This window comes from Lissotriton vulgaris, chromosome 2_2 (assembly GCF_964263255.1).
Source record: "Lissotriton vulgaris chromosome 2_2, aLisVul1.2, whole genome shotgun sequence".
Taxonomy (NCBI): domain Eukaryota; kingdom Metazoa; phylum Chordata; class Amphibia; order Caudata; family Salamandridae; genus Lissotriton; species Lissotriton vulgaris.
The window spans coordinates 307059012-307074760 of record NC_141688.1 but is presented as its reverse complement, the minus strand read 5'-3'; positions in this window follow the sequence as shown (position 1 = coordinate 307074760).

Genomic DNA, 15749 nt, shown 5'->3' with positions numbered 1-15749 from the left:
TTCATATGTGGAACCATCAAAAGGGTTGATGATCATTATTTTTTAAAAAGGGGAATTTTGACTGTATAGAAATATTTTTTTGTTATAAATAAATTGCATTAAAATCGTTTTTTGATCCTTATAATATCTAATACTCCAACTGTGAATAATATATGACTCCTAGCATCAAAGTTGAATTTAAGCGACGCTTTATCACAATGGGGGGGAACTACAATGTGAAATGTCCCCTTACCCAGGAGTAAAAAGCTCATTTTTATAAGGGTGTACCTTATACATTTCTGATCCCACATTCCTGGGATATCTAGGGGACACATCTGGGGATGATTAATATGCCAAAACATTGTAGGTTATTCATTTTTAAGTGCCTCTAACACCAAAGTCGAAATTGGGCTAAATTTACTGTTTAACAGCAGTTCTGCCACTCAAAGCAGTTTACAAACTGATCTTAGGCTTCAGTAAATGCACAATGTAAGTATAGAAAGAACAGCTGACCTCTATACTGCTAGAAATTCATACGGCACACTGCTTACAAATGTAAATAAATATAAGAAAACAGTGGAAGTTATTATCCTACCTCTAAATTGCTGGCAAACAGGAACGGAATATGACTGCTTTTCAGCTGTGAGTCTCCATAAGTTGCTTTGAATTGGAAAAGTCACATGGAAAGACTTGCACAAAAATAGGACAGCTGGTAAGGGTTAAAGGTTGAGTCCTGCACTTAGCAGCCTAGCAGGGCTAAAGGCAAGGTTTACTTTGATACTTTTGACCTCTAAAAATGTTTGAAAGACGAGATGACCGCCCAGGGAGAGAAAGAGAAATGTTACTTACTATTTTTGGCATAAGCAAGTTTTTGTGCACTCATATGAACAGAAGGACATGTAGTGGTATATGTGGGCCTTGTGTAGACCATAGCCCTGCCATGTTTATAAAAATAATGGTTTTAGCTAAAATATTACTGAGAAAGGGCTGAAATAAGGAGGCAATGGGATTTAGTTTGAATTCATGCGCCCTCATGTTGACTACTACAATTGATTAAGGAATTAGTGGTTAGTTATTAATGTTTTCTAGCTAGCTACATGACTATTTATCTCCTACAAGTGTTTGTATGCCCAGTTGACACAAATAGGGGTTAATAGTGTTGACAGAAGTGAAACCTGTTTCAGGTTTTCTACTGTTGAAAGGGTGGAAGTAGGTTAGCTCCTCTGGAAATTAAGGGTAGACAAATTTATGCTTTCTCTCTCTTTTTCTCACTCTCTTTTGAGCCTGTCTAAGCTGTACAAGAAATGGCCATGAGACATTTAATTGGCTATTCAGTAATACTGTTTTAAAAGTATAAGCATTAATAAAATGAATACATAAATATGCTATATTACTGCCCATCCTGTCTGATGAAATTATGAAAGGATGGTAGTCTAGATTGCTGTTCCCTTATTTGACCTTTAAGAGGAACTAGACGTGGGTAGTTTTTGTTCTAAAATACTCAGGTGATAACACCATTATTGTTTATGTTATTCTCATGCAATATACAGCTTTGCAAGGGCATTGCTAGTTTTTTATTAGCTTGTCTGTGTAAATAGGCTAATAACTTGACACTAGGTAACCAGGTCAAAGAAAGGACACTCAACTAACAGTATGGGTCAGAGTACCAAATGACACGTAGTACATAAAGGTGCTCGAAGGGGAAGAAGGGTTGGTTACCTACACAACCCTACCTATACCTGCATGTACGGATACAAAGCTTAAGAAAAGAATAATCCTCCTGAGCACTCAAATACAGTTTTCAAAGTCCATAAATGTATTCTGTTTTCTTTAAATCAAGTATTGCTCAGTTGGTACAGCTGAATTTTCATGTCCGAACATCTAAAACATTCAATAAGGTATTTCTTCAGAATAAACCAAATTCAAAGCAGCCAGCACGTGTTTCGTCATGCTGGATCAAGCATCCATAACTTCTCCAGGGCTGAAATTCGAATGCCAGAATACGGAAACATATTAATCTCCAACTCTGTATAATGCTTACCTCTCTATCATTTCTCTCTCAATATAATATGATTCCTCCGTTGTCATTGCTCCGTATTTTAACATTATTTCAATTTCACATACAATTATCCTGCTTGAAATGTATCAGTCTAATAAAAGTTCTTGTCTGTATTTTAGGCTTCTTCCTCGTAAGTAACCGCAACTCCACTGTATATAATCTTCAAACAGTCAAACATTATTTCTGTGCCTTGTCTAAAGACCTTTTGTTCTGTCCGACAATAGATATTTGCTGCCTTACAACCATTGCCAGATGAGTCCGGACCTCTGATCCAGCCTGGGGAGTCAGCACCAGTCCAGCTTGAAGCCAAGGTGAAGGTAACCAGCACAGGCGTTGCTGGCAACTAGGATCGCAGTGAAGGCGGAAGCACTGGGATGTGGAGTGTGTACCTCTGCCACTGTCTTGGGCGAAAGACGGGGTCACAAATCAGAAAGTAGAAATCGTGGATCAAGTTTTTGATGCCCAGCTGAGAGAGTCACAGGCCGACCAAAATGGCAAGGAGGCTTTTGCTTGAGGTGACCCCTTTTGAAACAAAGGTTGCTTCAGAGATCCTAGCATCAGGCCCCTGAATCTTGGTCCTAAAGTGAATGAAATGTTTGCACCTTTGTTTGTTGATCATACTAGATACAATTTGTGGCCCCAACAAAAGAGCAGTGCGCCAGCAGAGTAATAAAGGAGTTAGGGAAGGACTTGGGTTCAGGGTACAAGTGCTGTGTCTCTGGAGCCTGCTAGATCGAAGTGAAGAAAACTGGTGCACTGCCTGAGACACTGGACAGGATCTTTGAAAGACTTTTCCTTCTCAAACTGGGCTGTGATTTCTGAGTTGCGAGTTGTGCCTCTCCACCGTGGGAACAACAGAGCCTGCGTGTGAGGCTCAAACGGACACAGGGAGAAGACTCCCCTCTCGCTGGTTGTACAGCAACTTCAAATTCCTAAAGACTTTTTTTGTTGTTAGTAATGTACACCTTTAGTCGTCCCATTTTTTGAGGAGGAGCAGCCCTATGGCCCTGTGTGGTCCTCCAGGATGATTTTGACTATATTAATTGATACTCTAGCCCTCATAAAAGGAACACTGGAAACGTCTATTGAAAATGTTCTTTACATAGAATTGGACTAGATGGTTCTAGGATTTGCTTTTTGCTTGATGTTGAAAAATATTGATAGTATGTATGTATTGGCATTTATATAGCGCACTACTTACCCGTAGGGTCCCAAGGCGCTTCGACCGCTGGGAAACCCTTCCTGGCTTCCCTGAGAGATGGTCCCTTAATGGGTATCTCCAGGGTGAGACCAGGCATCCCCGGCGGTCTGGTGGGGCCGTTAGTGAAGATGAGGCAAGCTAATGCCCAGAGTTGCCGAGTGTGATCGCTGATCAGAGTGGGCACCGAGGCGAGAGAATTATCGAGTCCGCTGACCCTGGTCCAGAAACCTGCCGCGCCGGGAATCGAACCCTGGTCCCGGGCCGTCCTCTGCTCTCGGGTCTGCCGCCTCTAACCAGTGAGCCACACTACTTCACTGACTGTTTGCGATAACAGTCATTACTCTCTCCTGCTATCTGTATGTTAATTATGACCCAATGCTCTGCTCCCTTTGTACTCCTGCTTATACCTTATATATACCCGCTTAATGAAATGTTTAGGATGAAAAATGCCCACCTAGCAATGGATTAGGATATTGATGAATTTATGAGAATCAATGTGTAAAATATTTTCTATGTCCCTACTAGATCATAGGAATGTCTTTAGCTCATGCTAAAAGGACAATCTGTTAAAGATTGCCGGAATCACTGTTAGCATGAGATGAAAGCCATTTTGTTCTTGGCAGCCATTTTACTTAGCCATGTGCTTGCCATGTGCTTTCTCCGTCTTCCAGAGCCTTGCACATGCTCAGAAAGGCCTAGCTAGAAGAATGCACCAGATCCTAGTATAGCACTGTCAGGCAATCTTGCTGATGTCAGGAGAAATATCTCTCCTTCCACTTTGTTGAGCAAACACATTTTGCATAGCCAAATTAGTCAGTAAGTATTCTTGTATGTGGCAGGACTTCCCCTTGGTTTTATGCTGACTATGTAACCTATGCATATATAAGGTCTCTGTTCTCTGTACTCCTTAAAATGCCTCCTACAGTGGCCTGGGGGTATTATGTGATGCAATCTCCCTCATGTGAGGTTAATAAATGCATTGTTTTTATATTACAGCTTCTGTGCCAATTTCATCTTTGTTGGTTTAAAGGACCAGGTGTATCAGTGAACCCCTTAGAAGGTGTCTGTTTCTTCACACCCACTTCAAAATCAGAGGTGATCGTGTTAGTAAGCTGCAATTTACACTTTGATTTCCCTACCCTGCTCCTTATTATTGATTAGGACCAAGCAGAATGCCACTGCACGCAGGACCATTCCTACTTTTGAATACATATACCTCTAGGGTAGGACCTAAACAGCTCACAGGGCAGGGTGCAATGTTTTTAAAAAATTGGACATGTATCTTTAACTTTTGCATGTCTTGTTAGAGAAAAACTCTTACATTTGTTTTTCACTACTACAAGGCCTATCACTCTCACAGAATAGCATTGTGTTACCTTATTACATTTAATAACAGATAACTTTCAATTGGGAGCAGGTACTGTGGAAAAAAGTCTCTTCCTCTGCAGACACATCCTAATAAAGAGTCTGCACATTGGTAAGATGCTCCACGTTTATTTCAGTAAATGGGTGGTATAACATCCAAGTCAAGAATAATCACAGTCACACAACACCAGTATATATATGTACCTAACACCATTCAAAGTTGCCTGCCCAACCCCACTAGCATAACTCAAAAGTCAGTCATTCTAACCAGACACGAGCACACAGCAATGCACTCATGTCAACTTCAAACAACAAGGCAATTAAATACAAGATGACGCGAGAGGAAGAGAAAGAAACAGCACATGCTCATGTATGCAACAGGTAGGAATTTCAAGTTTGGCATCTAAAGAATTGTAATTTAAAACCCTCTTTAATGGTAAAGATAGTATTTAAGACACAATTCTAAAAATGCTACTTTTAGAAAGTTGGCATTTTCTTGTCCTAACCATTCGGTGCCTGAAGCACGAATCCTGGGTGACATGACTAGGTGTAGCTGGTGGTTGGTTGTTGTGCATTATTCCCAGACAGTCCGACAATGAGAAATAGGTGCTGGCAGGATGGGCTTTCTCTGACTTGATGAGGGGGAGGAGCTGACCCCTTGCACATCACAAAGTCTCTGCCTCAGCACACTCACAAAGGGTTTCACACTAATCTATTGTGCCCTCGGACAAGCTGAGGTCAGGGCAGGATATTCCAAACACCTCTGGTGGTGGAAACCTTCAGAATCTTCTCCTACTTCAAAGCTGGCACCAAATAAAAATATAAGACCCTCAAATCCAATTCTTCAACACACCTCCGGACCTGTGGAAGACTCAGAAGGACTGCTGTGGTTCTCTGCTGCTTGAAGGGCTGCTACTCTGCTGTTCTCCCGGCTCAGCGAATTGGACTGGACCTGCATCTTGAACCACCAAAGTAACCCCAAGTGCTAGATGGCTGGCCTCTGATTGGAGCTCCAGGGACAGAAAAGGCTTCAACCACCTTGAATGCAGCACCTGGACTTAGTCTGCTTTGAGTATTGCCCCCCAAATGGGGCCATCCCAGTCCTGGCCCCTTGTAATTTAGACGGACAATGCCCAGTTATGGTCTTTTGGGCAGAACTGATGCAGCGCAACACGCCTCCCTGCAGCTCCACATGGGAACGGCGGTTGAGCGATGCATTCCCGATGCTGATCCTCACATCATAGCCCGCAGCTCATCGGAACCGCTGCTGCATGACTCATTCCCAAAGCAGGACTTCTCTTTGCAAGCCTTTGTTGATGATTTCCTCAACAACAACGTAGGACCTCACATTGCAAGCCTCGTCAACAACGTCATTGGAACTGCCACTGTGTGACACAACCTCGACACAGGACCTCACACTGCCGGCCAAAGTTCATTGGAACCACCACTGCATGACACATCATCGGCATGGGTTCTCACAATGCTCAGCAACAAGGATTTAAAGTACTTTGTTCAGCGGCCTAACTTGGTCCCTGTAGGTGGCCCACACTCCACTGCAGTCGGCCTGAACTTTTGACTTTGTACATGTCCTGCACAACCAGATAGCCACAGTTGGCTTTTTGTGCTTATGGGATTTGCGTTGTTTTGATGTCAAATTATTTATTAAATCTTACTTTATTTTTCAAAATTGGTTAGGGATTATTCTTGTGTTGTGTTTTCACCTTAATTCTGTTTGAAGTGCTGCATACATACTTTACACAATGCCTCTAAGGTAAGTCTGAAGGCTTTTGTACCGAGCTACCAAAGGGTTAAGAACAAATTAATTAGGGGTTGCTGGTGCTTCACCCTGACAGGAATTATTGTTGCTGCATTAGTAGGGTTTCACACCCCTCAACCAGTAACCCAATTTCCTACACCTCCTCCCTGTGAGTACAGGGAACTTGTGACAATATCAAATGGAGGTTGGACCCTACAAATCTAAGCAAGAGTTTTCAGATAGAGTCTCCTCCTCTCCTAGGTTTGTAAATCTATGTCAGCAAGAGAGGCTCAAAGCCCAGGCCAGGTGGACAGCTCAGGAAGCAGTCCTATTGAAGAACCGGATAATCCCACTTACTGGGTCTCGGCGGCGGGGGAACCGCCCAGACCTTCAATACCCTTCATATGTAGCAAAAGGAGACACAGGAGCCTTCGTCTGCAGGAGGAGCCCAGATTTATTCAAATAGCCCGGGCTATGGAACAGAGTCCCAAGCTCGTCAGAAACAAGACAGAGGAGGCTGCTGCTTTACTCCGCAGCTTACAAGCCTTTTGTACTTTTTCATCTCAGTCTTTTGGCTGATAGTTCATTGTTCAATCAGGGCAGTGTTTGTAGTTGATTACCAAATGCAGACGTTGTTTGTAGATGGTGACGTGGTCAAGGCTTGGTACACAAATCATTGTTCACTCGGCTTGATCAAGGCTCAGTCTTTCAGAACATTGTTTATTCACCTTGATCAAAGCCTGGTCTTTCAGGTCATTGTTTAATCACCCTGATCAAGGCCCAGCAGTCAGACCATTGTCTAGATTACCTGATCACGGTGTCAAGGATGTTTACAAGGCTGGGAGCAGGAGATGCAAAACAAATCATTTAACAGGGTGTGAGTGTCTCATGGCTTTCTGTTAAAATGAAAGAACAGTTCCTGGGCAGAAATGCAGGCTGCAAGATGGCTGTTCTCGTGTTAGTTAGATTTTCCTCAGGCATCAGCAGAAACGACCAGGTGGGTCGTGTGGAAGTGTTTGACACAAGATGGCAATGAAAAAGCAATGGAGTATCGGTACAAATGTTGTAGATCAGAAGAACACTTTTCCTTAAGACCCTCTGTTAGACCTGTCAGCCCTGGGATGGTCTTTCCCTATTTTTTCGCCCTTCTTTTTTGTTGGCCTTGGGTCTCCGAGCACCTTCCCATTGCTAATCAATGCTAAGGTGCAGGTGCTCTCTTCCCCCAACATGGCTGCCACTGGCCCCTGCTACTGCAGCATGGTCTTTTTAGGTGCACCCTAGTTGCCAAGGAGCTGACTGGAACCCTTAAACATTGTTGCAATACCAGCCTGCCTTGCCTGCCCATAGCTAGACTTGGGAAGCTCCTGCAACTTTCTAGAATAGGGGCAGAGTCTGTTTTTGCCACCTTAGAGGGTGGTCACCTGACCTGGGCATATATAAAGAAAGGAGAAAAAGTTTTTAGTCAGTTGGGCCTTCACTGACCTGGGGGACCCTACGCTGGACACTTAGGCGGTAGGGCCTAGTCAGAAACCTATATCACTGGGGGTGACAGGGTTTAGGCGCTGCACACCAAGCTGTGTGAGGAACACTGAATAGCCCAGCGGGACCACCTGCAGTGACCTGCTGAGGAAACCTGCCAGCAGCCTTCAACTCAACCCCCCCTTCAAAGAAACCAAAGACGCTCTGTCTACCAAGGGCGCAGGAACCACCAAGCACCAAGAAGAAACCTAACTGCCACAGGACTACTGGGGATCAACCAGGTACTGGGCTGTGCCATCTCTGCGCCCCTGAGTCGCCCCCTGTATGAAATTTCTCCCTTGGCCTGATGAAATATTATTTTTACCTAATGAGATTATTCCTGGCCTAATGGAATGTTGCCTGACTTCCTACATAAGTGGTTTTACTCCGGCCAAATGAAATGCTAGATGAAAGCCGGCAGTTACCCCATAAAATGTTCCCTGTACTGCCCTAATGAACTGTGTTATTGAGACATATTATGGTAATTACTGAATTGCTTCCTTTGCTCCTTGGAAGAAATGCTTTGATGAGATAGAGTTACTGTGATTATTGATTACCCTGATCGTGATCTTAGATAAAACGTATTGATTTGAATCAAAACTTACTGGTGTGGTCTCAGTCATTGTGTGCATTTCCTGTCCCACTGTATGTGTGTGCTGTGTAGTCACTTTACACCTAAGCTTCGTGTGCCTACCTGCTCGGGCCAAGCTACCCCCCGGGGAACTGGTGACCCCAGTTCCTAAATTGGTGGCGAGCGGTGGGATCAGGACCTGTGACTATACAGCACCCTCCAGTGGGACGGAGTGCGCCGCAATTAGACTAGACACCTCTCGTGCATGCAAGCCTACGCCACACCATCTCCTGAGGTGGAAAGCCGGGAGAGAGCTAGGACTTGCATTTTTAAAATTTGTTTGATTACTGTGTTTTTACCTGCTTACTCGCTCCTTCCTGAGCATTTCCCCGCTCTGGGCAGCCTCGCACAGCGGATCCTATCACTGCTCCGGGCCATCACATTGCCGCCGCCATTCCCCGGAGGCCACTGGCAACGCCCACCATTGACAGGCCACGCACCTTCCGTTTTCCTCCCTATAAACAATGTGCTTTCCCCGGTCGCGCAGAGGGCAGGCGCAGCGGGCGCGCCGCCAGCGTGCCCAAGGCGCGCCAATGGCGAGCCCGTCTGCGCCCGTCCGCGACCGACCGGGGCAAGGGGCACGCCACTATGCGCAATTCTTAACATATTCTCCCGAACAACTGTGCACCCTCAATAATAATTGGCCACTGAATCCCGCAACATTGTCTTATGTTCAACACCATGGCATTGCCTCGCCTAAGTCTGTCACACCCACCCTCCTCCCCCCCCACTGCTGCCCTCCTTCTGAACACGAGGTCAGCCTTCAAGCACCAGACCGAAATATTTGATCTTTTAGATTCCAACTCTCCGGACCTATTGTTTTTAACCAAAACATGGTATAGATCTGACTCCCTACCAAGCATCCTGGCAGCCCTCCCGCCTCACTACTCCATGCTCCACGCAGACCGTTCGGAGGAGAGAGCAGGCGGCGGGGTAGCCTTGATTGCCCGCAAGGGACTCCACTTTCAGACACTCATGTCGCCTACGATACCAGCAGCCGATTGCCTCGTAGTCCGCTCCACCTTCTTCAAGATCCCAATTACCTGCGTATTAACATTTCGGCTACCCCAACCAACCCCAGGCTTTCTCTATGCCTTCCAGGACTTATTGGCCACCTTAGCAGTCAATAGTGCCTCTGTTCTCATTCTGGGCGACTTTAATTTCTGGCCCACCGGCCCCGCTGAGGATACCAAATCCAAGGACTTTACACAACTGCTTCTTAGCCTCAACTTTACCCAGCATGTCCAAGGTCCTACCCATATCTGGGGCCATATTCTTGATCAGATTTGGACACTAAACATCCCGACTTCTGTTCCAACCATCTCGCCCTGCCCATGGTCCGACCACTCCATGCTCGCTTTTTCCTTGAATTTGAGCCAAAAAACAACACCTTCCTGCCCTAAAAACACCCAGGCAAGGAATTGGAAACGAGTCGACATTCCATCCTTGTGCAACTCGTTAGCTGCCACATGCCTGGATCTATCGGGCCTGACCCCACACTCCCAGGCTACCAGCCTAGACCGCTGGCTTACCAAAGCCTGCGACCCAGTAGCCCCCCTGAAGCGGATTACCATCAATCGCACTCACAATGCCTACAAGTAGTTCAGCCCTGGTCTCAAAGCCAAGAAACTGGAGCTACGTCAGGCTGAACGAGCTTGGAGAAGAGCATATTGCCCAACCTGGAAACAATACTACACTACGACTCTTAGCGAATACAAACAAGCCATCTTGGCAGCTAAAACAGAATATTTCTCGGAGCGTATTCTAGCTGCAGAAAACCAGCCGCGTGAGATCTTTGCCACCTTCCACGAGCTCGCATCCTCGGACAGAACTCAGCCCAAGATCCCCCCTCTCAGGCTCTATGCGACTCGCTCAATGAATTTTTTATTGATAAAATAGCTTGTATTAAAGCTAACATTCCTTCCCCTTCGCCCACTTTTTCCTACCCCCATCCTTCTGGCAATAATTTGTCCCTTACTTCTATTCCCGCACTTACTAGAGAATCCATGCCTCCCTTACTCAGTCGTGTCAAGTCGGGCTCCCCAGCTGACATCTGCCCGGCACACATTCTCCGTCAGATTTTTTTCGAATGTCCATCCCCTGCTCTTACCCTCCTCAATGATTGCCTTACGCATGGCTCCGTCCCTGCTACCTTTAAGACTGCCATAATCCTCCCCACACTAAAAAAACCGGGGGCGGATCCTTCCTCCCCAGCAAACTATCGCCCAATATCCCTTCTTCCCTATCTGGGTAAGGTAGCTGAGTCCCATGCCACCCAGGTACTCAGCGCCTTCATCGAGGACAGCAACTACCTTGCACCCTGCCAGGCGGGCTTTCGCCCCCGCCACTCCACTGAGAAGGTGGTCATCTCGGTCATGGACCAACTTAGGGAGGGGTTCGACACCAACACCCCTCAGGCCTTGGTCCTCCTGGATCTGTCCGCCGCTTTTGACACGGTGGACCACTCCATTCTCTTGTCCTGTGTCGAGGCGGCGGGCATAGGAGGACAAGCATTGGCTTGGATAGGCTCCTTCCAAGCTGACCGCACCCAGGCCGTCCACTTGGCCGAATTCTCTGCCCCTCCGCGCAGGGAGCAATGCGGTGTCCCTCAAGGCTCCTCTCTTTCTCCCCTTTTATTTAACCTTTACATCTTCCCTCTTATTTTTGCATTACAACAAAAGGAAGATCACAGTTTACAACTACGCTGATGACCTCCAACTTATTTTTAATTTCTCCTCCCCCTCATCAGGTGTCACTGCCTTCCAGTCTGTCATGCTGTTTATCCGGGATTGGATGAATGCTAACCATTTCAAACTCAACCCGGATAAAACAGAGCTGATTCTGACTGGTGGCAGTGGTAACCCTTGGTCTTCTTCATTTTGGCCCCGCTCTTTTGGCTCACCCCCCACTCCCTCTCATTCAGTTAAGACCCTTGGCATCACGGTTAAACATCACTTGACTCTGCACTCCCACATTAGTTCTGTAGTATCTTCCTGTTTCTTTACCCTCCGCATCATTAGGAAAGTATCACGGTTTTTCTCCCCCTCTGCACTCAAACTGATCGTAATGGCCATGGTCTTATCTAAGATCGACTATGGGAACATTATCTATAATGGTGTTCCCGCTTATGCACTTCAACGCCTTCAGCTGGTGTAGAACCAGGCAGCCCGCCTGGTACACGGCCTTTCTGAATTTCATCACTCGTCACCCCTCCTCATCGCTCTTCACTGGCTCCCCATCAAGCAACGCGCCCTCTTCAAACTTGGCTGCCTTACTTTTCAAGCCCGGACGGGCACGGCTCTTGCTTTTATCAACTCTGCCATTACCAACTACTGCCCTTCTAGAGATCTCCGCTCATCTACCAAATCCCTACTAGTCATTCCCTGTTTCAAGAAATCAAGATCGGGAGGCCAGAAATTTGCGGTACTTGCGCCCACCTTCTGGAACACCCTCCCGCCCCACATCAGACTCTCCCCCTCCTACATGGAGTTCCGTAGGGCCCTTAAGACTTTCTTGTTCCAGCAGGCTTTCAGTCTATAGTCCTCTGTACTCTTTATTGCCCAGGAATCCCTCTAGCGCCATGAAACTGTATTGTGAACGTGCTCTCTATAAATTTTTAAAAATTCACATTCAAAATACGCAGTTGACCCCCCACTGTCTAACCTGAGTGTGTAGAGTCCTGTTTTGACCCAATCCTGTTACCTACATCCTAGTATCTTTCCCTTGATTTATCTGGGTCCCCACCTGTCAAAATGGAGTTCCAGCTAGCTGACCTGGATGAGTACACAATGGTGCAGCTAAGGGAATTTTGTCGGGGGATGGGGGTGCCGGTTGGGCGGAGAGCCGCAAAGGAGGAGCTCTGTATCACTTTGAGGGCATGGGTAAGGGCCCACCCAGAGGGGAGAGGGGATGGGGAACAGGAGGGGCAGGTTACACAAGAGGAGGCGGGTGCTTCATGAGATCTAGACCTACTAAACATAGATGTGACTGAAAATGTGTTGCCAGGAAGACGTTCCAGGGCAAGTAGTGGTGGGTCTAGAAGTTGTACGTCGTCACAGGAGTATGAGGACAGGAGGGAGGAGAGGCAATTGAAGTGGGAGCTTGCCAAGCTAGAGCACGAGAGGGAGAGAGAAAGAGAAGATAAAAAGTTTGCATTGGAAGAGAAGAAGCTGGCGCATGAGCTTCAGCTGAAGGAGTTGGAGCTAATAGCCTTGCAATTAAGTGCGCCAGGAAGTCCCAATGGTGGCAGCGTACCAGGGGCTCAACATGAACCTAGGTTTTGGTTACCCAAAGAGGTGATAGCGAGTTACACTCAGGGGGATGACTTTGCCAAGTGGTTGGAGGCGTATGAGGTGGCCTTGACAGCCCATGGGGTGCCTGAGAGATACTGGGGAGGTGGCCTGTATCGATACATACCCCTCAATGTCTGGGACACCCTCCTGTACCTAGATAAGGCGTACCATTTCAGGTATCCCCCCATGAAGGAGGCGCTACTTAAAAAGTTTGGCCTCAAACCCGAAAGGTATCAACAGAAGTTCCGTGGCAGCCATCATTAGCTGTCCACGCAAAATTGGGTAGATTTTTTTGTTTATGCCCGTAAGGCTCAGGATGGTTGGGTGTGTGGCAGCGAGGTGCATGAATATGAGAGCCTGTACAATTTATTTTTGAGAGAGCACCTCTTGGATAAATGTTTTCCGGAGCTGCGCCAACATCTGGTGGACCGCAAGCTGACTGATCCTCGTGAGCTTGCGGAGTAGGCGGATACTTGGGTTAGCACCCGGGTGTCTCACAAGGGCTCCGGGGGAGATGGCCTGAAAGGCGGACAGGGTTTCCCCCAGAAGAAAGGGCGGGACATAAAAAAAAAGCGTTCTCACGAGGCCCACAAAACAGACAGTTTGGGAAAGGAGTAGGTACCCCCACCTCAGTCCATTTCCCCAAAGCCCACTTACCCTGACAAGAGTCAGCAGCCAAGAATTGTCCGGTGCTACGAATGCGGGGAGGTTGGACACTACAAGGGGGATCCCCAGTGTCATAACAGGTGGCAAGAGTCCAGGGGTGGCTAGTGTAGCGCTAGGGGTGGAGCTGCCCCTAGATAGGGAAGGGGAGTGGACAGGCCTGACCCTGGTTTCACTCTGGGACAGAGAGTTGGTCCCAGTGATGCCCTTACCATCGAACACTGCTAAGTACCAGCAGAGGGTGAAGGTTAATGGGGAGGAGGTGTACTGCTTTTGAGTATGAGTGTGACTGGTGGGAGTCAGGGCAGCAGGATAGTGGGGGTGTGGTCAGGAGCGTGAGAGACAGGAGAGTGAGAGAGCCAGGAGGCTAGCAGGAAGTTGCAGCTTGGTTTGAAGCTTTGAGAGATCTGACCTTAGTGAGGCAAGTTGCTGAATAAAGGGGATAAACTGAAGGGGCAGTAAAGTGAGTGGCAGTAATATGGTTGTGGAAAATGATTTTGACACTTTAACATTGATGGAAAGAAGCTATTGATGAGTCTGAGAGAAACTAGAGCCCTAAACTCATTCTTAGAATTTACCCAGGGAAGAAACATAGTAATAAACAGGAAAGTCAAGACAGGAAATCCACTGGAAATGAGATTCAAAGTACAAGCCATGAAGGTTTATTTGAAATTAAGAATAGACAGAAGGCAAAATGCATTGGTTAATCTATCAGATCAAATATTGTAATATACAAAATATCATTAGCAGTGGAAATTGATAAACTGACTGACAAAGAGACTGCTCTAGAAGGCGACCAAAAGAAGACTTAGCTGGTCTCTCAATGACAGCTGTATGCACTTTTAGGCTAAGAAACTTTCGAGTGTCTGTGATGTGGCTAAGAAAGTTACTCTACTGGACTCAATAGCAAAACAGCAAATACATCACATTGGATCAATAACCCGTGGTCTACACGTAATGAAAACACTGTACTATGCTTTACACATAAAACAATGCTTCATTCAGAATATAAATACCACCTCCAGTGGGCTGAAGGAAGTGGCCTTCGGTTTGTAAACACTAGTAAATTGGTCCTGTCCAGGAACATCAGGATCACAAATCATCACATTTGATAAATGTTATAAAGCTAGAAAGGGTCTTGGATTAACTGAATGTCTTATATTTAATAAACAGTACACCCACAGATTGGGAAGAGGAGCACAAGTTGGTGACAGGGGGGCTATTTACAAGCCCCTTGCACCACATTTGCATCATTTTTAACATGGGAAAAGTGACATACAGGTGGCGTAGGGGGCTTGTAAATAATCCCCAGGATTAGCCATTCACACGCATCTAAAATTACTAAACTGTCTGTTTTGTAAAAAGGCAGCGCTTTTTACAGAAGTGCCAGGGAGAGTCAGAGAATGTGGCCTACTCCTTTGATTGGCGGAGCAATGACCCCGGCGCAGGGTCAGCCGACAGGCAAGGGGTTTGTTTATTTATTGCACTCACCTGCATGCTGTTTTTCCTTCACCACTATTTCTGTAAGGCTGCCCACCTCAGCACAACCTATCATCGAAGACTACCTTGTGGTCAGGACCCACCTGACTGCAGCCCAGAACCAGAAAGAAGGTAGACAAGCATTGGCATAGCCAATAGGTCTCGCCTTTGGGACCTTATAAGTGTTTAGACAGAGCTATTGGCTTTGGCCTTGCATTTAAGCTATGTTGGGGGACTTACTTCAGCTACTTTTATTGCATAGGAGAGTGGGGGTGATGGAGGGGCAATCATGTAAGCAGATCAATCAATCAGTCAGGGAATTGTAAGCATGCTACTCACCTTTGAGGGTCTCAAGGCACTGAGGGGGGATCCGCAGATCTGTTTAGCCAAAGAGCAGGGTCTTGAGGGTCTTCCTGAAGGTGTTCAGGGAGGGTGCGCGTCTGATGTCCGCCGGGAGTTCATTCCAGGTTTTGCCCGCAATGTGAGAGAAGGATCTCCCGCCTGCTCTGTCTCTGTGGATGCGCAGGGTTTCGGCTAGTGAGAGGTTGGAAGATTGGAGGTTTCTTTTGGGTACCTGGAAGTTGATTCTGTCGTTGAGGTATTTGGGTCCGTTGTTGTGTAGGCATTTGTAGGCGTGAGTGAGGATTTTGAAAGTGACTCTTATCTCCACTGGGAGCCAGTGGAGACATCGTAGGTGTTGGCTGATGTGTTTGTGTTGGGGGATGCTGAGGACTAGTCTGGAGGTGGTGTTCTGTATTGTCTGGAGTTTGCAGAGTAGGGACTTGTTGATGCCGGAGTAGAGTGCG